The 22500-nt window shown below is 36.4% G+C and overlaps 1 long non-coding RNA gene across 1 annotated transcript in view; it reads left to right on the top strand.

The window, feature by feature from the left end:
• LOC121468160 (uncharacterized) overlaps positions 1 to 2276 on the top strand; it is a 10565-nt gene extending 8289 nt beyond the window's left edge. Inside the window, exon 2 of the long non-coding RNA XR_005978178.2 lies at positions 1 to 2276. This exon is cut by the window's left edge and continues 2140 nt beyond it. This is a non-coding gene — a long non-coding RNA (uncharacterized lncRNA).
• The last annotated feature ends 20224 nt before the right edge of the window (positions 2277 to 22500 follow it).

Here is a 22500-nt window from a genome sequence, read left to right as displayed (position 1 = left end):
GTTTACTTTCACTGAAACATTTTATTTTGTGCATTTGAAATTGTAAATTGTCAGATTGGGAGTGTTGAATGCAGAAAACAAAAGTAGGATTTTCTTTTAAAGTTGAGGAAGGTTAAAAATAGAAAAAGGATTTAGGATGTAGCAGGAAAAACCTGTAGAACATAACTGAACTGAGATGAATCAAACACACCATGATATACATCACTGCTGAATGATCGGTATCTTCTATACATCCTATATATATTTTAAGTGCTTAGGTTCACACAGCATACTGCAGGGATATGGTATTTATTATATAAGTATAAATAAATATACATATATAGTATATACATGTACATATACACACATATACATGCATACACATGTACATATATATATATATAAAACTAGAATATGGAAGATATGTATTGCTGGCTATAATTAATTTCTAACAATATGCCTGATTCTGAAAATGTGTGTTTTTCTATACATAGTATGTTTTATAGAAAGAGACCTGTGTCACTGTCAGGGGCAGAGCAGAAATGTGGATTGAATGGTGAAATGATATAACCACTCATATGTCATCTTTCTAGGAATAATCTCTCAGCATGACAGTCCTATGCATTCAGAAGTATTCTGGAAGTTGCCATTGTATAGGAAATTAAAGATTACTTTGATGCTGCATTTCAAATGGACAAATAAGGGAACGCCTGATTTGGGTCAGATAACTTGCTTGCAGTCTGACACATGTTCAAACTCTAATCCTACAAAGCTGGGCTGAAAATTCTCCAGGAACAAACTTTCCCATTGTTTCCATGCTCCAACTTCCAGTGCCAAATACAACCTGCAATGTTAAAGGTGTGTGAAAACAAGAAATAAGCTGAAAAAAAAATTTACTACATCCTTCAACTGTCCAAGGAGAACCCTTCTGGGGTTTGGTTCACTTTCAAGTTTGCACAGATTTTATCCCAAATAGCTCACCGACTGCTTCTGAAGGCTTTCAGAATAAAAAAGTAAGTCCAGAAAAACAGAAGCAGTGTTCCTAACTACTGTATGTACCTTTTTAGGACAGGACCAAATTTTTTATCAGGAGTAGGTGTAAAATAGGTCACTGTGATGACCCTTTGAAATGAAGTGAGATTTTGTACAGTACATGTAAGTGTTTTATTAGGCGAAACTCCTTAAGCTGAGTTTTCTGAAGTAAATTTCCAGTCTGTTTTTTCAGCTGGATAATGTATTACATTTAGCTTTCCCCACTCTATCCACTGCTTTTTAAAACTTCTCTCTTTGTGTCCATGTGTTAAGATGGACAGTATTTGCTCATTCCAGCTTATCTAGGCTTTTAACAGGAAAATCCTGGATCAGTGCAACCTGTTTGAGCAAAAAGTATTGTAAATGCCTGAGTCTGGGGAGTGGTTTCACAGTAATAAACAAACACAAGTAGTTTATGAAACTCTGATAAAAAAAAAGGAAAAGTCTTCTATATTAACACATTCATATCCACAGCATAAAATGCTTTTTAAAAAAATAGTCTTAACCCGTCGTTTTATGTACCACTGCTCTGAAAGTCAGTTGGAAAGAATGGCAGATGCCAAAAGTATTAGTTCCCTGCTCACTGATGGAACAGAGATGTTTTTGTAGCTCAGGTTATGTTTTCTGTTCCTGGTAGCTCTGAAAAATTCACATATGGCCCTTATATTTTCACTTACCATGGATTTGCCTCTGATTTTTACTTCAACATCCTTGACATGCTGATCTCAGCAGTATATCGGTGAATGATGCAGGGATATCACCATTTCTCTTTTTTTTTCATTTTCTGCTACTGTTTATTTGTTTGTTTATTTAACAGAAAAATAAAAGAGGACAAAGTCTGACCGAGGAAAATCAATCTACATGAATAATGAAGAGTGTATATAGGACAGAAAACAGCCCTTTTTATGAAAGTCAGTTCCTTCGACATCTTCCACTGTCCATAGATAATATGCTCTTTAATATGTTGGTCCTTTAGTAATTGCATCCATTGGGAAAGGGGAAAAAAATAAATAGAGAAAAAAAGAGGGGACAGGCTGTGAATTTGACAGAAGAATAAAGAGACCAATGAGTTTTGCCAGTATTGAAAGAAAACAGAATGAATTAGAACTTCTCTTAGTGTATATCAAATATCTTTGAAGTTTTGTAAAGTCATTGTGAATAGTAAGAAAGACCATTTTCACCATGGATGTTGGCTGAGTGCCCAAGAAGCAGAATGGGTGGTAAGAGAAGATGCATCAAAAAACTCATCCTGAAAAAAAATTAAACATTCCCTGTGTGACTTCTCAGCTTCAGAAGGTTCCACAATATTTCATGCTTTATCTCTTAAACAGGCATGTATACAGAACACAGCAAATACAACTGCAGTGTTTTTATTTCCCTGGGAATGTGTTTTGGGTGCATCTTCACATTCTATCAAGTGACAGCACACAGTTTGCACTTGTCCTTGCAAGACAACAGAGATGAAAATAACAGCCAGCTTTATCTATGTTATCAGAACTCAGTGAGTAATTTGCAATTAATAATTTAGTCTTTAAATGTCACTTTTAAGTGTTCCCAAACTGTTTGTGAAACTGTACATTTTAAAAATAGGTAAGAATTATTAGAATCAATAAACATATTGCTGGTACATTCCATACCAAAATTATGAATAATTAAGTCAGATATCTTCTTCACCAACTTCAGTTGTTTTTTCCAGATATCAATCTGGACAATTTGATCTGCTCATCACCCCTAAATGGTAGTAGTGATTGGTGGTGATTTTCACAATTGATAGAAGTTAGAACACCCCAGAGGCTGCACTTAATCACACCAGGACACAAGCAGAATTGAAAAAACTGGACAACATTTAGGTATAAAGATTGTTGAAAAGACCTTATCACTTTCCTCCCCAGGTGAAATAGCAGACATACATGAGCTGGCTGCAACTCACTTCATTAATCAAATCAACGTGAATTTCGAATTTCAAATATAATATCTGAATATACAATTTTAAATTGGTGCTGGTGTAGTTTCCAGCATTTGAATTACAAATTTGCTTTTTGCTAATCCATTCCCTAACAGAGATCAAACACTTGAAAATTCATGAAAAGCAAACATGAAAGGGTCACAAACATGGTCAAATGTTACCTGGCTGTTTAATTCAAATGGATACTCAAAGAAAATGTTTCCTATATTTGTTCAGCTCCTTCTTTCTAGTTAGCTTAAAAAATTAAAGTTAAATGGCAGACTAATACTATGTGCAAATCAAAAAGAAAAAAAAAAAAGAATTAAGGAGACTTGAAGATATCAATACAGAAGTAAATCATAAAGAAGGATGAGTACATCTAGAGTCACACTGGATATCAGGCTGAATCTGTAGATGTTCACATCCATAGCTGGCATTTTAACTGTGACAAAAATAGCTGCAAAATTTGGAAGTAAGTTTAAATGTTGAATATATCTATCTCCAGTGTGGTAATCAGTCCTGCTGTATATTCATTGCCAGAAAAATGCATTTGTATCCAAATGTGCACTGATACATTGAGACAGAAGTCAAAGTTTAGCAATATGGGTGCACACTTTCTTCCTGTTTCACCGTTACAAGTGCTATTGACAGCAAAGTCAAATATGCCTTTAGCAAAAAGGAAAGAAGTAATGGGATTTTTGTTTCTCAAGTTCTGCCTAGTCACATTCAACACATATATTATTTTTCTGCCTTACAACCATCTACAAACAGAATCTTCTCATTTCAGTTTTTCACACATTTTCTTTGTGTGAATCTCACTGAAATAGGCAAGCTGTCAGTGACAAAGCTTAGTGTCAATCTCATATGAAGTTGAGAAATGAGAATTACAAAAGGAAAAGCTAGTAGCCACAATCAGTCCTGTAGATACAAACAACTTTTTTCGCTTCATCAACCAAAATTTTACTGGAGGGATAATCTATGATGTCACCCATCACTGATGTCACTGCTGTTTCTGAAGATATAAATTGCTTTATGCAACAGACAAGTTCTTAGGGGAGGGAAAAAAACCTCACAATGAGAATAACGTTTGCCAGGAGAAAACCCAACTCTTCCACTTAAATGCCATGGACTCCTGTTGTTCCATGACTGTGTTATAAATTTAAGCATACCATCTCTTCTTGCACAAGCTCTCCTACTTCAGTCCAGTGAGGTTTATAAGAATCTTTTCATTCCATAGCAAATTGCTCATAGCTATTAGTGACTAAAAGATCACACAAAACGGAAAAAAATGAAGGTGATTCTGTATCACACTCCATGTTCTTTCCTTCCATCTGTGGAAACCTCTGCTTATAGCCCAGCTGGGATCTCTCCACTACTCTGCAGTCTACCATTTAGTCCAGCAACTGGTACTGCTGAACTTGGTGACTCCACTCCTAGACATGGTATAGGGAAGACATGCATAATACTATTTTTGAAAAAGGAAAACAGTTAGGAGATTTTTAGTTTTATTGCTGGTCATAAAAGAGTATTAAAAAATTGTGAAAAGACATGTAAACATGATGGATCATCAAAGATAGCTTGCTCAAAGAATTCAAAATGATGCTTGCTATACAGGTAAAGCTGTAAGATCTCCCTAGTTATTCTGAAAAAAATTGACAAAACAAAGAAGGATTAATTAACTTCTGTCAATCAAGTGCTGCAACTAGCATGGAAAGAGTTGTTTGATTCATTGTGGGATAAAGAATGTTTCTATATAATTTTATTTTTCGTTCTCTCTTTTGATAAGTCACTGTTCCTGTTGATTCAGTTATATAAAATAAAGACTTTTGTGAGTAGAGGCTTTGATTGTGTTTAACATGATGGTTACTTCAAGACTTAAGGATGGTTACTACAGGTCACAGTACTAGAGGGAAGAACATGAAAGCTTTGAGTGGGGGTAACATAACTGATGACAGCATCCTGTTGGGGGTGAAAGCAAAGGGCTGATGTGGAGTAAACTGAAGGTTACCAAAACTGAAGGGCAAGCTGCAGCAGTATTGTTTTATGGGATCCTTGTTATGTCTTTCCCTGCATGGAGGATTTCATAACCTACATTTTTCTCTCACCTTCTCACCCTTAAAGTAATTAGAGAAAGAAAATAACTAGTAATAGAAGTTTAGTTTGATTTTTTTCCTTTCAACTTATATGGATCTTATTCAGCCAACATCTTACAGATGTTTTGAGACATATTTGCTGGGCCAACATGAGTGATTAATTTTATATTCTTCTTTCTACCGTCATGGCAGTGATAAATAAGGAACTGGGTAAGTTTCAGGATAGTGAACAGGATAGGTAGGTTTTTTTTTACTCCATGCATTGGCTAAATGTTGGTAATAGTAGAATTGAGCTAAAACTAAGTAATTTTAAAAAGGCTAGGTTATCTAAACTAAATCCCAACATTAACTTACAGAGTCCCACAGCTGCCTTAAAGCTGAGCTAGCTGGTATCGCTCAGAGTAGCTGTTTTCCTTCTCCATTGACACTAATCCCCAGGAGAGGACTTCCAAATTTTAAAAAGGTTTAGACCACATGCCAAACACTGACATTACTTCATGCTTTTTCATTTTTGGGGTGAGGTATAGGTTGCAGGTACTTTGTAGACTGGAGACTAAGAGAAATCTTATGGTTTGCTAAAGGTTTGCCAGCAATGCCACTCAGTCACTCTGACTCTCAGCTTCCTGCTATAGCCACTGGACATCCCTGCTGCACATCAGTCCCACAATAGCCATATCTTCCTCGATCTTTTATACAAAGACTGACAAGTTTTCTTTAGACTGTAAAGTTCTGTGTGCATTATTGTACAGTTTGTACATGCCAATATTTCCTTTTCCATATTTCTTTGAGAAATTGAGATGCATTTTTCAGATTCTTACACGTGCCATCTTTGGGCTGTTTATTGTTTGCTGAAATGTAATAGGAAGTGCTCAAAAAACAGATTTCCAGCAAATGCATCACAAAGGTTTGCAAAGCAATTGTTCTAGGACAAAGTAACTATTTGTGTAAATTATCCAGATTTAACAGGTGTAAAGATTCAAGAATGGGATATTTGTACCGAGCTACCATAATATGCTATATTAATTATATTTTGTGGAAAGAATACAGTTAACAGTGATCTACTGATTGTCTTTGTTCCACGCAAAGAAATTTAATTACATTTGGAAAATGTAATTAATAATAAATAAATTATTTTAACTGCATAACATTAATTACAATGCAATAAAAAGAAGTCTAATTCCATTTGGAAGGTGTTGAAGAGATCTTAGCAAATTCATAGGATCCTTAAGAAAGGTAAGGGTGTGACAGGTTGGTCAGAGAGCTCCTTCACAACCTGGAATACTGACTGCATCCACAGTCAGCATGTGGATCGCTTCATGAAAGATATGGAAGGTAAGGGTTCTGAGATTTTAAACAGCTTGTTTGGTGGCCTGTGGTCAAAGGTTAATGAGTTGCCAAAACCTCAGGATTTCCACTGATCTTGAAATGCCATGGAGCACATTCAATTTCATACTCAAATCTCTGGTATGTGTATGTTGGTAACAGTGTTCTGTTCCCTTAAGCTTGTCATGCTGAAAATGTCATCAGGTTTACCAGTAAGGTTTCTTTCTTCCAAATACTCTTCTGATGATGATATCTCAGGTCACTAAATTTTTTGCACTCAAGAATATTTTTTAAAAATCTTTCTACTGATGGAGACACTTGCATAGATCATGTTCCTGAGATCACTCACATGATTACCATAATACTGTTTATCACTGCGTAAAGGAGGCTGTAAAAGCCCTGTCAAAGTCATGATGAATACAGGATGCAAACATTCAGTTACTGTTTTAACTGCCCCTGCTGGAACCCAACACATCACAGGAGCAATGGGATTTTGTCAATGATGCTACAGTCTGATGTATAGTAACAAACCTAAGCATCAGAGTTTATAACCTCACTGCACAACAGTGAGGCATAATCCTTGAAAGTATTTGGCCAGTCAACCAAGCAATACAATAAGATTTGTTCAAGTAAAGAAAATGTCTAATTTTATTTAACAGTGATATTAAACTGTATATGCAAAAAGAAGAAACTCAGTCTTAAATACAGTGGCTTTAAATCAGAAGCTGTCCACCCTAATGCCCATATAATACATAGAATTATTTTGCAACATGCTCAAAGCTGAGTTAACAAATGGCAAGTAGAGACAAAGAAAACAGATTTGGCAAAAAAACCAAAATTGTGAGTTGTTGAAAATTGAGATCAAAATAAGGTTTTCTTGTCATCTCAACATGTAACTTTGTGCATGCTGCCTATTATCAAATATGTCTATCTTATGCTGGCTTGTGTGCACCTGCAAGCGTCTAAGTATTTGCATATGTACAATCTGCAAAATGAGCTGAATAAGCAAGGTGAAATTTTTAAGGAAATGTAATTTAAAATTCCATATTTATTATGAACAGTGATATGAGTGCCCTGAAGATTAAGATCTAGGTAGTATAGTTGAAAATTATATTGTTCATGTGTGTTAAAAACATACTGTGGGAGCCAGAACCATTTTTTCCGTGTGTATACCTGCATATTCTTCTATACCGGGACCTCTATCTATACACTGGGATAGAGAAATATTAGCTAACAATAGATGCATCTAATCAAAATGTGTGTGAATGGTATGTACTATGCACTATCATTTCTTTCTGCAATTAATTTAGAATTCAGCAGAATAATATGAAGTCTTTTACTACTTAATTAAACTTTTGTAATGCCTGTTTTACCAAGATGAATAAAATGCATAAATTGTATGAGGTGACATCTAATGCACACAAAAAAAGAGAAATGTAAAAAATCAGAACAGTGGGTACATTAAACTGATTCTTAATAATTGAAACCAATTTAATCATTTGAGATTATTTTATTCTAGCTGACGTAATACTGTAGCAGTTTTATTCTAATTATAACCTGTTTCATTTTAGTCTGCCTTTCTAGTTAATTATTACAGTCAATTTGTAAAATGACATGGTTCCACATTTGCATAGGTCACTATTAAATAAATGAATAGCTGAAATTACTCTAGCATTGAAGTGTCAACTTTGGTAGAAGTCAAGAGGACTTCAAATGTTCTTCTAACACCCCTTAATGTGTTAATGACCACTATTAAACTGCAATTAAAAGGCCAGAGAAAAAAAATGCACGAAACAGTTAATAGAAAAATAGCAGAGACACAATTAAAACACTTCAGTTTTTGACTGATAGAAAATAAAGGGATATGCTGAAAGAAATATAGTATGAATCTATGCCTAACAGGACAGAACTGACAGTTTAATGATAACAAATCATAGGCTGCCTTTTTTTGGAGCATTACACGTCAGCTTGACATTAACATCAGTAGTAAACAAGACAATGTAATGATTTTACCTTGTATTTAAATTGCTACTTATTACGGTACTAAATAATAGCTTTAAATAACTTGGTGTCCAGGCTAGTGATGTACTCTGTTTGCATGAGACAGTACTGAAAGATCTGTTTAAGTTTTTTGTCATCTTAAATAAAGGATATATGTATGTCTTAGCTGTGCAGCCTACCATGTTTGCATCTGAAACCTTTCCTGAATCCATAACACTGTCATTAGGCTTGTTTGCTCATGAGAGGAATGAGTAGTGATGATCAAGTCCTAACTCAAAGCAGGTCAGACTTTTAGGTATCAAGTGGTGTGTATAACTCCTAGAAAGAAGCTCAATTAATCAGAGGTATGCCAGGGCTGTCATACTAAACCCTCTTACTTCAAAACCATACTTTACTGAGAGATGAACTGAGTATGGGAACAGTATGTGTGATTCCAAAAGCTAAATTACATTCAACATGAAAATTAACATTATGTCTGAAAATTTAAATAAATGCATCAGAAATTTCAAAGTTATCATTCCCGTTGGAATGAAAATTTGACCTCCATGTGGTAGGTAGTATTTTTTACTACTGTTACATTTTAATCATTCATATAATCTACATCTCTGCAATCGAGAGTTATGTTTGCCATGGGAAATATGAATTCTTCATTTTCCATTATTATCTGTGTATTGTGTATGCTCATCCATAAAATAAAATTAGTTTATGGGTTAAATCCTGTTCTCAGTTGCACTGTAAAACCAGGCTTGCTTTACTGATTCAGTGGATTTAAGTAATTTGATTAATATAAGCAAACTTATTTAGGCTTTCTAATGTTACCTAGAAAAACATTACTGCTCTCCCTAAAAGTTCATCTGTGATATTGCTTGGACCATTGTAAATAGGCATTTACTTCATAGATCAATGGACTAAATCACCATTGCTTCTTCTTATCATTGCCTCAATTATGCAAAATAAGCAAAAATATAGATCAGTGTGTTACCCTTTTTTTCTACTTACTTCACACAAATAACTTGCATGCTTTAATGCATTCTTCTATAAATCAGTATGAAAACAAAAATGAAGTTCCCTTTCCCCTTGAGTTTGTTTTATTAGCCATAAAATCTACTGTCAGGCAGCCACAAAATTTGGAGAAAGATTCAAAAGCTATGTTGCATGTTCTTGTATGAGGAAAAATTTATGGTTGCAGATGGTCAGGTTTTGAAGGGTGTTTAGGCATTTAAAAACATACATTGGCTCCCAATAGGATTTTAAAAGGTTAGATTATTTTGAAAATTCTGCTAGGCATTGGATGTATTCCTTTGAAGTTCTCATACATGTGTAAGTTCATACAGTAGAGGGAAAAAAATGCACATAATCAATGAAATAATTGGAATAGATTCAACCAAACCATTTCATGGGTACCGGAGATTTTCCTATGCTTTAGTCTGTTTGTGTCCAGATCAATGCAGCTTCATCTGCTGTTAAAAGTGAGAGATACTATTTATATTGTACAGCTGCTGCTCTAAATTGTCTATTATTTAAAGCGTCTCTGTTTCAAAATCTCATTTCTTTAAAACACTCAAGGTTCTAGTCCTGCTGAGGACTAAAGCACTATTGAATGTGAATGAGAAAAATTGAAAAGAGAAAACTATTTTCTCATGCTCAAAAAATTGTTTTCTTTTTGCAAAAAATACCTATTTTTCTTGGCTCTCTGTATTACAGAAACTTGCCTTTTAGAACTGCAAAGGATAAGAAACATAAGTATACTTTCTTGAGGAGCATGTTAAAGCAGATACTTTGGCTGGGAACTCATGCTCACCAGAAATGTATACATATGTGACGATGCTATATCACTTTTATAGGTTCAGTACTAAACCTGCTCTTGCCAGTGTCCTCTGAAGTATTTCCCTTAGCACCTGAAAAGCACAAAGGAAAGTCCAATAGCCCCTGTGCCAGTTCTTGTTCCTTGTTGATTCAAACACAGGCCAGTTTACACCTGGGCTGGTGCAGACAGGCAGAGAGGCACAGGAGCTGTCCTTGGGGTGTTTTAAATAAACCTGTTCCCTGGCCCTGGCTTTCAGAGTGCTCAGCCTGTGAGGCTAAAACAAGGGGCACAATTGTCCAAAACAGCACCACATTCCTCTAGGTACCACCACTGCCCAGACCAGGGCAAGAGAAAGAAGCAAGTTTATGTTAAACACACAGGGAATGTTATCATTCCACAAAGCGGATACTAAACTTAGGTAATGAAAGAATAGTGTAGATCATCAGAAGCTCTATTAAAAAAAAATACAAAAAAATTTGGGAAGCGTAAGAAAGAATAAGCATAATTTGGGCATGCTTCAGGAAAAAACATAATAACTAAAGAACAGAAACAGAAATACGGAGGAATAATTCCAGAAATGGGAGAGGATTAAAACATACCAAGCTTAGGTTTTCCTTTAAAATTATGTTCAAAACCAAAGTGGTTTTAATTATTTAAATACTCTGGTTAATCCTTGATATTAGTAAACATTTTTAAACAGATGGTTTTTTAACATCAATTTGGATGCACTACAAACCAGTGCAAGTAAGCACATGTAAGTGACAGTTTGGTGACAAAAAATGTGCTTTTTATGTTTGGGGGAGAAAAATGTGGACGTACAAACAACTTTAAATGTGTCCCGATATTTTCAGTTTGCTTTTACTTTTGAAAAGGGTTTTGTAAAAATCAAACCAAACCGATCCTGCAAAACCCCCATGCCATCTAGTAATTGCTTTAAAAACTATTTTGGTTGACTTTCATGTTTCATATTGTTAAAAAGGAACTTGATGTGGAACTGAAGATACATATATGTAGGTGTGTTTAATTGCAAAGTTGAGAAAAATGTAGATCTATTTAAAGCAGGAGTGACAGTTGCTGAGCATTGTGATGTATCATCTTGACATGAACTGAATGAGTTAGATTAGTGACTGACACTAGCAATGTCAGAATTTACATTGCAGCACACACAAACTCTATGGAAATATACTATTAGCACTTGGAGTAAGCAGTGATGAGTAATGAGATAAAAATTGACAATGTCAATAGTCATATGCCCTCAGTCAAGAACAATGAACTGTAGTATGTGTTTGTATACTAATAAGTATATATATCTGTCTGTCTGAAATATATCTATAGTAACTTTAATTACACCAAATTTCAAGAAGCAACAATCCAAAATCATTGATAAGAAAGGGAATCTCAGTAAGGTCTTCTGAAACCCTCTGGAGTTTGATTTATTCTCTAGATATGTTCACCTCTCCACATGGTGTTGGCATGCACTGCTTACTCTATTTCACTCACCAGAAGCTCATGTAATGTGAACAACTACACACAGGTAAAGGAAAAACACTCTTCCAGGAGGAGTTCTTTTTCAAGCATTGTTTTTCTTGTTTGGAGTCAGAATAGAAAGATTTACAGACACAATAGGAAGGAGATACATACTTACCGTAACATATCATACCCCAGCTATTAAAGAGTATAATGACTGAGTCGTTAATCCAGTTTGATAAAATTTATCTCCAACCATTATTTTCTGAAATAGATTGATCAAGTGACTTAAGGAATTGGATCAATGTCCCTATCACTTTAAGATGTACCAGTAGCACTGTAGCTCATCCTATCTCTGGCAGAAGTGAGGACTGTGGATACCTGGCTCAGGTGCTGTAAGTGTACCAACAGCTGCACCTCTGGGTCAGCCCTCACATGCCCAAAAGTATTTGGGGCCCTGCACTAAGCAGTGAGCAGGTAGTTCCTTCATATTGATGACCATAAAGCATACTGGTGAGTAAGAAGCTCTTTAAAGTTCCTCTTGTGATGGAGAAACCTGATATTGGTGGCATATGCCTTTTCCTCAGTTTCTCCCTGAAATCACTTTGACAGTCTCAGATTAAAGTCAATACTAACTCTGCATAGCTACTGAAATGTCATAAGGATGAAAACTACAGTAATATCTCTGTGGATAGATGATTATTATATTTTGCCCTTTCTCTCTAACAATATTTGTAATATCTTGACATGAAGTGGATAGAATGGCAGATTATTGACAGCCACTAGCAGTGTCAAAAATAATGTTATGTTGTATCAAGAAATTATGTATTTTGCAATTCACTACCGTAAATACAGAGAAACACAAAATTGGCAAGAATCTGCACTTTCATCTTCAGCAGCCTTGAGTGGAGTCCTGAATATGTTCTCCTGGTCCACCAAACACTCCCATAGCAACCTTAGAGTGCCTCAGGCATCTGGTGGGCAGGCTTTAAGGATTAATTATTCTCTATTTGTTAAAAAAGAATTTTACACAACTTTGATGCCATCTAAAATTACTAATTAAAATAGGAAAACGGTGGTGTTTCATTGCTGTGGAGAGCAGGAAAACAAGCCATTTAAGAAATGGAAGCTAAAAGCATCAGAAAAAATAAAAACAAATAGAGTAAAATAACAAAGAGTAATTGTAGTTCCCATATGGAAGGAGAGCAACAGCAATGTCTCATTTAGATTTCTATTTCCACTTTTTGAGAGGATGTTAAATAATGGGCATCTGCATGTTGTATCTGCCGTGATTTTCTTAATTTTCCTTCTTTTTGTTACTCTATAAAACAAAGTTACCAGAATGATTTATGTGTCAGGTTTGTATTTCTAGTTTTTCTAATGGAGCAATTTTATTTTAAAAGGTAAAACATAATTTTTAACCTACCAGTGACATCATTCTCCACATTGGATCAATTATCTATGCACTGAATAAAGTTTAATTGAACCCTTTTAAATCTGTGCAGCTGTTGTGCAGTGAAATAGGCAGGTGGATTATCTCATTAGTATTAATCTAAATGTTTTGTGGTCTCTGCACATTTTAACGTGTGTGGTGTATATATTTGGTAATAATTCTTTAGTTGTTAAAAATAAGTGCTACAAGAAAACTTTGATAATAATTTATGTAATATTTAGTTCTTAAACAGGATGAATTAAGGGCATTAAAATGATGAGTGATTCCACAAAACCTATTCCAGCAGACAAAATGAATGAAAGTATTAGTTTGAAAACTTCTGACCTATTTTAATTTTATTTTAGGAGTGCTCTGTTTTATGCATTGGTGTTACTATCAGGATTTTAGCTGGTTTTCCTTCCAATCAGCTTAGCTAACTTAAATCCTATTTTAAGGTTCCCCAGCATCAAACATTTCTACCTCATCTTCCAGGAATCTATTTTCAAAAAATATTATTTGTTCCTAGGACCAAATTCTGACACTGCTTACACAAGTGATTCGGGAATAAAGCTGAAAAAATGGGCCAGGATCGCAGCATGTATAAAGTTCTATAAAGCACCAGAGCGGTATTAGCTTGGCTATCTGAGAATGTAGCCTGTGATATTCAATGTGAGGATGGAGAATCTGTGGGAGTTCTGCTTGGGGACAACATGTCTCTGAGCTACCACTGAACCTGCTGGATGCTAATGTCAGGTAGCACTGAAGTTGCTCAGTGAGAAGCTGGCCTGGTGAACATATCCAGGATTTAAAGGTCAGTGTTGTGCGTTTGCTCAAGCCCAATAAAGAGAGCACTGAGGCGGGAGGAGGAAGTTCGGCTTCACCCTGCGGCCAGAGGGACCCTCCGTGGGCACTGAGCCGAGTCCAGCTTTGTCAGCTCCGAGGGGGAAAGGGGCAAAGCTGCTCCCACATGCTGAGAGAGCTTGCCTGGTGCTGCAAAGAAGGCTTCACTTGGAGAATTCATGGACTTACACTTTGTACAGTATACTGCCATATTTCAAATTGGTTGTACAAATGGTTGTATTTTTTCTCCATTTTCAACTTAGATTTGTACCAGAAACTTTCAGAGTTAAAACAGTGTTACAGTTAAATGCTATGCTCATTGCCCTGATCCATCTTTTAAATTTCATTCTAATCTCAGAAAAGTTAAGCAGCAAATGCAAAATGTTCAAGAAAAGTGTAAAGATATGCTTGAGAGGGGGCTATGGGGAAAATACTTACAGGAATGCCATGTTGCCAACAAGTAATGCTGCTCCATTTTATGTACCTCCCAACAGCTGACTGCAGAAGCTACTTCAGATCCAGCTCAGTTGTACGGCCCGGGGGATTAGTGAAAGAGACCACCCTGGAGGTTGTTAAATAGAAAAAATAGTGTGTCTGCCAGCTGGGGGCCGATTGATTGCTGCTTGTGTGTGTAAGGCAGTGATGAGGGGGAGGTGGAGAGGTGATGGGATTTGCTCCTGAACAGTTGGTTTTGTGAAGGACTCTCACTGCCTCAAAGCTGGTGAGGCCCTTGCAATTGTCCTATAGCTTGTCCCTGAGTGGCTGCTAGATTTTCTTGCTGGAAAAATTTATGGATGTATCGTAGTCCTGAAGAAAATATCATTATTAGCAGTGAAGCAGCTTCTTTCTGCCTGGTATTGAGCACCTCCACAACACACTGTATTTGGCTGCAAAGATGATAAAACCCTGAAAGAACTGTAAGACTGTAAGGTCCTTCTCCTCATGTAAGAAGGATTGCAACAAGAGCTTAAGGACTTCATTAAGTATTGTAAAATGGTGCATGGCACTATTTTGTTCCAGGAAAATAAGATTCTTTGTAGATGATTTGCGGAAATCATCTCTCTTTCTGGCCCTGAGGAAATTCAGCAGATAAAGCAGTGTGTTTTTCAGTCTTTCTAATCTACAGTTTTGTTTATAGAACCCAAATTAAATCTCTACACACAAATGAAATGTCTTTGTTATTGCTGCAGGCAGAGTCTTAGCAACTGTGGTCTGTCTTACCCCACATGTAAACATGAATTAAAAATTTTGTGCATGTTTATCTAAATGCAGAGCATTTATCTGAAGTGATAAACTGTTATCTCTTTTTTGATTATACTCAATTCACTTTTTTTTTTTATACTGCTACAAAAACTGTCAGCATTATTTGCCCAGTCAGGGAACTTGAGATACCTAATCATTAACTACCTATGATGCTGAAATTTTATACATTATTTTTGCTTTGTTTTCTGTCTTGATTTCTAATCTATGTCAGAGTAGTTGATTTTACTAATTGCTGCTTAGTTTTGCTAATATTCTTTTGAGGAAGATTTTTGTCAGAGATATTTTGACAGCACTGTTAACACAGCTCCACCAGTGATGCTTTGCCCAGGGTCTTGATGAGGTGATCAAGGAGTTCTAGAAGATTTCCATTTTTAGCCAAATCTTTGACTGTTTTGCCTCTTCACAGTCTGCTCACCAAGATCTTGTACTTTGGGTACCAGGATAATTTTGGCAGCACATCAGTGGTTTTAGACAGGGGAAAAAATGCTGCAAGGAAAGTTTTACTCTGTTGCGGTAAGCTTGACATGAATCATTGCTGCTGCTGCTTTGTGCTCCTGTCAACCTATTGTAAACAGGCACCTTCAGAGGCAGAAAGTGCTTTTTAAAGATAGAATTCAGGAAAAAACATTTTGAATTTTTACTATCTCTAATATTTCCAAGGGAACAAGACTTGATCAGAACAGTGAATAAGCACCAAGTTTCCCTGACTACAGGGCAACTGTGTAAGTGAAGATTTTGGTCTCCACTTTAAAGGACAGACGCGAAAGTATCTTCCTATATTTCCAGACAATCTTTGCAGAGAACAAATCTGTCTTTATCTGCAGGATACACATATTCCACAGCAGCCATTACTAAATATGAGGTCTAGTGGAAGATACCATCATCCACAGAATTACTTTGGTGCTGTTAAGCTTCCCATTGTTTGTACCAAGTTCTCAAAAATGTGCTGAGATGCTGAAATTCCCTATTTCAGAAAAGGAGTCTACCACAATGGCCTTTGTAGTGAGGCAGTCTGATAGCAGTTTAATTTCTCTGTTTCTGTATTATTTGTAGTGCCTGGGTGATTTTTAGCCTTGTGATATTTCCTGCTTTTATATTTTTTGGGCAAGACATTATCCACTGACCAATATTAATAATAAGAGTGCTTGATGCCTGAGATATGTTAAGCCTGGTCTTGCCAATCCTTTACCTTTTGGTACCCTACCAGTGCAGAGCAGGCTGCCTCTGCTGGAGGAGGAGGTGAGCCCTTTCTGCACCAGACTGATCCCCAAAGCCTTCTTCTGCCTTTCATCTCTTTAGTCCTCCCTGCCCTTTTCCCCCAGTTAAGCAGCCCCAGATGCTGTTTCTGTGTTTACCTTTGCGGACAAGTAGCTGTCTACTTTTTTCATATGCCACTTCGCCATTTGTATGTTCTTCATCCCCTGTGGCTGGTGAGGTACATGTCGGATCCACACATCTGGACTCACAGGAGTTGTGACCATTTCTAGTAATAATACGCAAATCAGTATGATTCGAACAGTAGTAACACTAGTTAATTTGATTTTACTGTAATGGAGAAGTTCAGTATGGGTACATTTCTTCTACAATAGTACAGAAAAATAAAATCTTACTGTGAAATCCAGTTATATTTAAAATTTGTGTTGGTCTTTTAGAGCTACCCAGTTCTAAAATATATGGAGTGTCTATTTTTGCATAATAAGAGGCAATTTTGTGCAGTACAAAGAGCTGTTTGAGGGTGGTGAAATGGCTATAGGTTGCCAAAATCTGCAGCTGGATGTGACATCTTGGAAAGATATCAGCAGGGAATTGACTAATCCCAGTTCCCTACAGTCGACCAGCCATCTGATTTTAGTTTCTTCATATTTGTACACATGTTCTTGTTTATTACATAATGAAAATTTGACACATGTAAACATACTAAGTTAAGTGGGATTTGAAGGTGAGCTTTAGCTGAAGAAATCCTATAAAAATGTCTAAGCTAATTTTTTTCATTCAGACCACAGGGTTTTAGAGAGATCAACTTTGTATGTGGCAGCTGGGCTCCCTGCAGTGCTGTATTTTATTTTATATTTTATAGCATGTAGGTTCTAGGTTTAAAAACAAAACACACTATTCACTTCCTGAACAGACCTGAAACTGAATTAGAAAAATACTTGCAATACATATAAATTGGGAGGGAAGGCAACATGCTATGTGATATGCCTCTTATTCTCCAAAGGCCATAGGAGCACAAACACAAATACAACTTAACATGGGTGAGGTAAGGAAGGGTTTCTTTCACCTATATTATACTGGGAAACCCTTTTCTCGCTTCTAAGGTGATACTGAGGGACTGATGTTCTCACCACCAGTGGTCATTTAACTCCTACACTCTGGCTGTTTCCATCTTTCTTCCATCCTCTCAAGGCTCCCAGACTGCTTACTTTGCTGCCCCTGTGTTGGCTTAAAACCTTACTTTTGATCTTTAACAATTGCTATATGACACCAGCTTTACTTTTGGCCATGTTTTCCTTCACAGAATCACACAGAATCATAAAATATCCTGGGCTGGAAGGTATCCACAAGGATCATCAAGTCCAACTCCTTGCCATGAACAGGATAACCTCAAGAATACCATCTTGTGGCTGAGACCATTTTCTAAATGCTCCTTGAACTCTGGCAGACTTGGTGCCATCATCAATTCCCTGGGGAGTCTGTTCCAGTGCCCAGCCACCCTCTGAGTAAAAAAAAACACCTTTGCCTAATATCCAAAATAAATCTTTCCTGACACAGCTTCATGCTATTCCCTTGGGTCCTGATCCTGGTAACCAGGGAGAAAAAGGAAAAATTATGCACCCATTTATTTTTTCTTTTATTTCCTAATCTCTCTACAGTGTATTATGCAAATTGGATACTCCTGATTTCAGGATTTACAATAACAACATACAGAATGATTCACTCCACATACTTCCAGATTTCTGATGGTCTACAAATTGCACAACTTGGCTTAAAATACCTAAAAGGGAGAAGATGCTTGAGACAGTTTTACTGAAAATAGTATACATGAAAACTAGAACTATGCATATATCAGAGTCTTCCCAGCAACAGCATGGGTAGCTTTCACAGTTAACCAAGTATATATCCATAATTGACGTACTAATGATTTAATTAAAAGGTTTTCTAAGGCAATTTTTTTCCAACAAAGAAAATTCAATGAAATCCAGGAGGGAATTGGAACTATATTTTTAAAATTTGCTTATGTAACTATGGAAAATTAAGATGAAATCAGGAAACCAGAGGACTTCCAAGGTGGAAACTCCTTTGGGGAAGAGATGGTGGTGGCCATATCCAGCACTACCAGAAGCAACTTTTGAAGTTGCCCTTCAAAAGGGATTTGCTGATCAAACAGGCATTCAAGGCAGACTGGATTTCTTAAGTCATCTTCTTCCAGTGGACTTCCTTGAAGCCCTTGCTACACACTGATGTTTGTTTTCCATTTCTTTTCATTCCCAATGGAAAACCCAGAGGGAAAGTGCATTCCTTGAGTGAACCCCTGTGTTAATGTGTCAGGTTGACCCATGAATGTGTAATCTGCACATTTCTCCTCCATCTTCACCTCACTGTACTTCTAAATTTGAATCCTGAATGGGTCACATAAAGTGAAACAGAATTTGGAGATTTACTGTAATCAGATGCTGACATTTTCCCACATCACTAACCTATCACATGATTTAGCAGGATTGTCAGCTCCTGCATGAAGGAGGATCAAGACAGAAATAGCAAGGGTGTTGTAAGATGTCGTGGAGGCCTTCTGACAGCACAGTGTGGGAATCTTGCATGTTATTTGCTGCAGTCCCATCTTTTAGAAAAGCTCCTGAGGCTGTCATTTTGATATTAGCAAAAAAAAGTAATTTACACTTTAAAAGATACCCAAATCCATAAATCTTAAAAGAAACTTCTGTTTTGAGCCTGAAAAAAATAAAAAGTTTTAGGCCTAGTTCACAAAATGTTCACAGAGTCTCCAACTTTAAAGTGGAAAACTAGAAATTAAGTTTTCTGGCAAAAGTATGGTTTTTGCTATTCATAAGCATTTTTCTTTCTCTCCATTCATAAAACCAAAGCTACAGAGAACTTCCAAATCCAGAATATTTTGACAAAACATATTCAGATTAGAGGTATTTACTCTAATCCTCTTGCTTTCTTTCCTTTTCTCTTCCATCTCTCGTTTACATTCTGTCTTTCTCACTCTATATATCTTCCTGTTACAAAACCATGCCTGTGACAGGAAGCTGCTCTTCCACTGCCAATAAAGTAACAGTAAAGGTAATTGGAGCCTTTATTTATAAAAAAGATCCAGTCCTATCTCATATCATTTGCTCTTATAATTCTAAGTACCAAAACAAACCAGTAACAATCAGAGTGGGAGGAGAGAATTGAACATGAATGAATTTGATGATGCTATGGTAGTTCAGAATGTCAGATTAAAAAAATAAATGGATAAATAAAATGCTTTCTCTTAGTTTTGTTTAGACACTGAGAACATCAAAGAGAGAGGTACTTTTGATTTTGATTTTGCATTTTGTTGTCATTCATTAATTTTCAGAGAGTTTGAGAAACTATGCTTACATCTTCTGGGGTTTGTTAAGAGATTTGCACTTGTATTGTAATGCAGCCAGACTAAAGAGATTGGCACTCTCTTTCATGGTCTCACTGAAAAGACTCTGGTAGGAAGGCAGCTGTTGGTCTCCACGATACAGAGTGTGATAACATTGCTGAGGTAGTATTACAATACATCACTGTTTAAAAAAGCAAAAAATAAGTGTATCACCAAAAGAAGCATAGATTTAATGACCAGTAGTAAAGAAAGGAGGTGAAAGCAACAGACAGGGAATATCACTCTGGCTGGTGTTTTTGGAGAGATGGGGATTCATAACAGTTTGCCACAGTCCTCCCTGATAACACCCTTTGTGAATCTTCAGGCTGCAAGATAATTGCTCTCTGGGAAACATCATTTTTGTTTTCCATTTTGAGCAGCTCACAAAACTTTTTATCCAGCCTGGATATTTTTATAACATTCCTGTTCTCAGTAACGAATTCATATCCATGCTTCCCAGATAGAAAAAAACTGTGGATTTTCTTTTGTAAGTCATGTTGCAAAATCTCTTTTGAATGTCTTGCTTCCTCCCTTGACTAAGACACTTGGTCTCAAGTTTTGTCTCCATTCTCAACTGTCCACCAAGAACGAGCAGATAAGTTATTTTGGCAAGGGTCACACTAGTCTGTTTTGAGCAATTTATGTTCCTCAGATAACTGCTCAGAGGTGAAAAAATTAAAGCATTTTCCCAGGCTCAGGATCCTCATCAGACAGAGCTTGAAGCAATTTGAAAAACCCAGGCATAATTCACAAGGATATTATTATCAAAAGAGGAAATTTTTGCTGATGGTGATCCATTGAGAAAGAAAATCAAAACTAACATAAAGAAGAACAGACAGGGAAATCGAGAAATGGATATAAAAGCTTTTCTGTTGTGGTACCTACTGTAACATACAGGCTGCTTTCTCCTTCTGCAGTTATCCTCTAAGAGAAGAATGGCTACTTAGAGCAGCTAGTAGTACTGTTAGCTCAAGGGATTCACTGGTGGAACAGCTAATCTAGCCAAGTGAAATGGCTGTGTTCATTCAAAAACAAATGAAAATCCCATACAATTTTGTGGTCATTAATAACATTTCCTAACACTAACTCAGTCTTGTGTTTTGGGATGCAAACAGATTCCTACAAGGCTAGGGAAATAACTTTGGTTTTTTATTGGTTGGATGTATGCATTATTATTGTTTTATTGCTTATTTAATCCCTCATTCCACTACTACGGTAGGATACACTACTTGCTGGACTTATGGTGTGATCCAATACAGAAAATCCTATATTATCATGTAATTAGAATTCATTTTTAAAATTTTGTTCTCCTTTCTTACCTTCCAGGATATTAGAATCCTCTTCTTTTTTACTCTTAATCCTCTCAATCCTCTTTTTCAAACTCAATACTCCCTGAAACCTTTCTTTCCTGTTTCCTTCTTACCCCGTTTTTATTTCCCTGCTTTGTTCTCCTTTTCAGTTATCCTATTCTTTCCACATAATTCTTTCACCCTCGTTTCACTTCTTTCTCTCTTCTGCTGGCCAGTGGGAATGAGTCTGACAGAACAGGCAAAGCACTGAACCTCTGAAGCACATAACCAAGCTCATTTCCACTTGTACTATATTTCTCCCTATATTTTAGATATTTACATTTAAAGACACATTTCACTGACTTATTTATTTTTGTTGTTTTTGTTGTGATGAGCTCCAGGCAGATATTTTGTGTTAGTGTCTTACATACTAGGAAAGAGAAGATTGTCTAAACTCTCTTCCTGGCTTTGACATGGGCCTTTCTTCTGGGTGTCAGCAGTAACCTGGAAGCAGGATATTTCAGGATTTCTCTCCAAAAATCATCCATCAGCATTGTTAACTTCCTTCCTCCCTGTTGCACACCAGCACTCAAATGACAATCATAGCACATGAAACTACTTTTGACTTGCCTTTTACCCCTATTCCTCACTCAGTAGTTTGGTCTCTTCTTACACATTGCAGAGAGAGAAGGGAGAGAATAGATTTTAGTTTTTAATCTCATTTTTTGTGGTTTTTGCTGTGGGAGAGTGTAGATGCCATTTTTTCTATTTTCTTGTCTTGTCAAATCCCCTCTTAGCCAATGTACTTCTTCATTCTTGTCTGATGAAGCACAAACCATGTGAAATCTCACTTGCATAGAAGGAAGGCAGTTTTTCTGATATTAATTAAATTTTCTCATGCAAGATACTATGCTGTATCATCCTGTACAGCTTTTGCAATGGATACTGAGATGGGGGAAGAGCTGGATTGCTGTGTATCACCTATATTTCTACTTTTAGGCAAGGACATCAAAGCCAGGCCTTATGGTCTAGTTTTTCCATCTGTAAAGTGGCAATCTCTCTGAATGGTATTAACTCAGGCCATAATCTCTAGAAGCCATAGCTGTTTTTTAGGATTTCCTTTTTTAGGATTTCCAAGAGACTCAGTGTGTAGCTTACACATGCGTAATGGTGTATCTGCAGCCCAAGCTACCTTTCCCCTGATACAATATCTACCTAGCTTGGTATGTCTACATTAATATAAACTTTGAGACTTTTGGTGTCTGCCTGCATACCAATTTACTGTACCATTTCTTTTCCTTTTATTTGACTTGCCTTTAGGCAAAAAGAGGCACTGTTTGACCTCCTAGTGAATTTTAAAATTTCAATAATATTTTAGCATTATTTCCATGAAAAT

Source organism: Taeniopygia guttata, chromosome 1A, assembly GCF_048771995.1.
Source record: "Taeniopygia guttata chromosome 1A, bTaeGut7.mat, whole genome shotgun sequence".
Lineage (NCBI taxonomy): Eukaryota > Metazoa > Chordata > Aves > Passeriformes > Estrildidae > Taeniopygia > Taeniopygia guttata.
The sequence above is the reverse complement of the archived record's forward strand: the minus strand, read 5'-3'. Positions and strand labels throughout refer to the sequence as shown.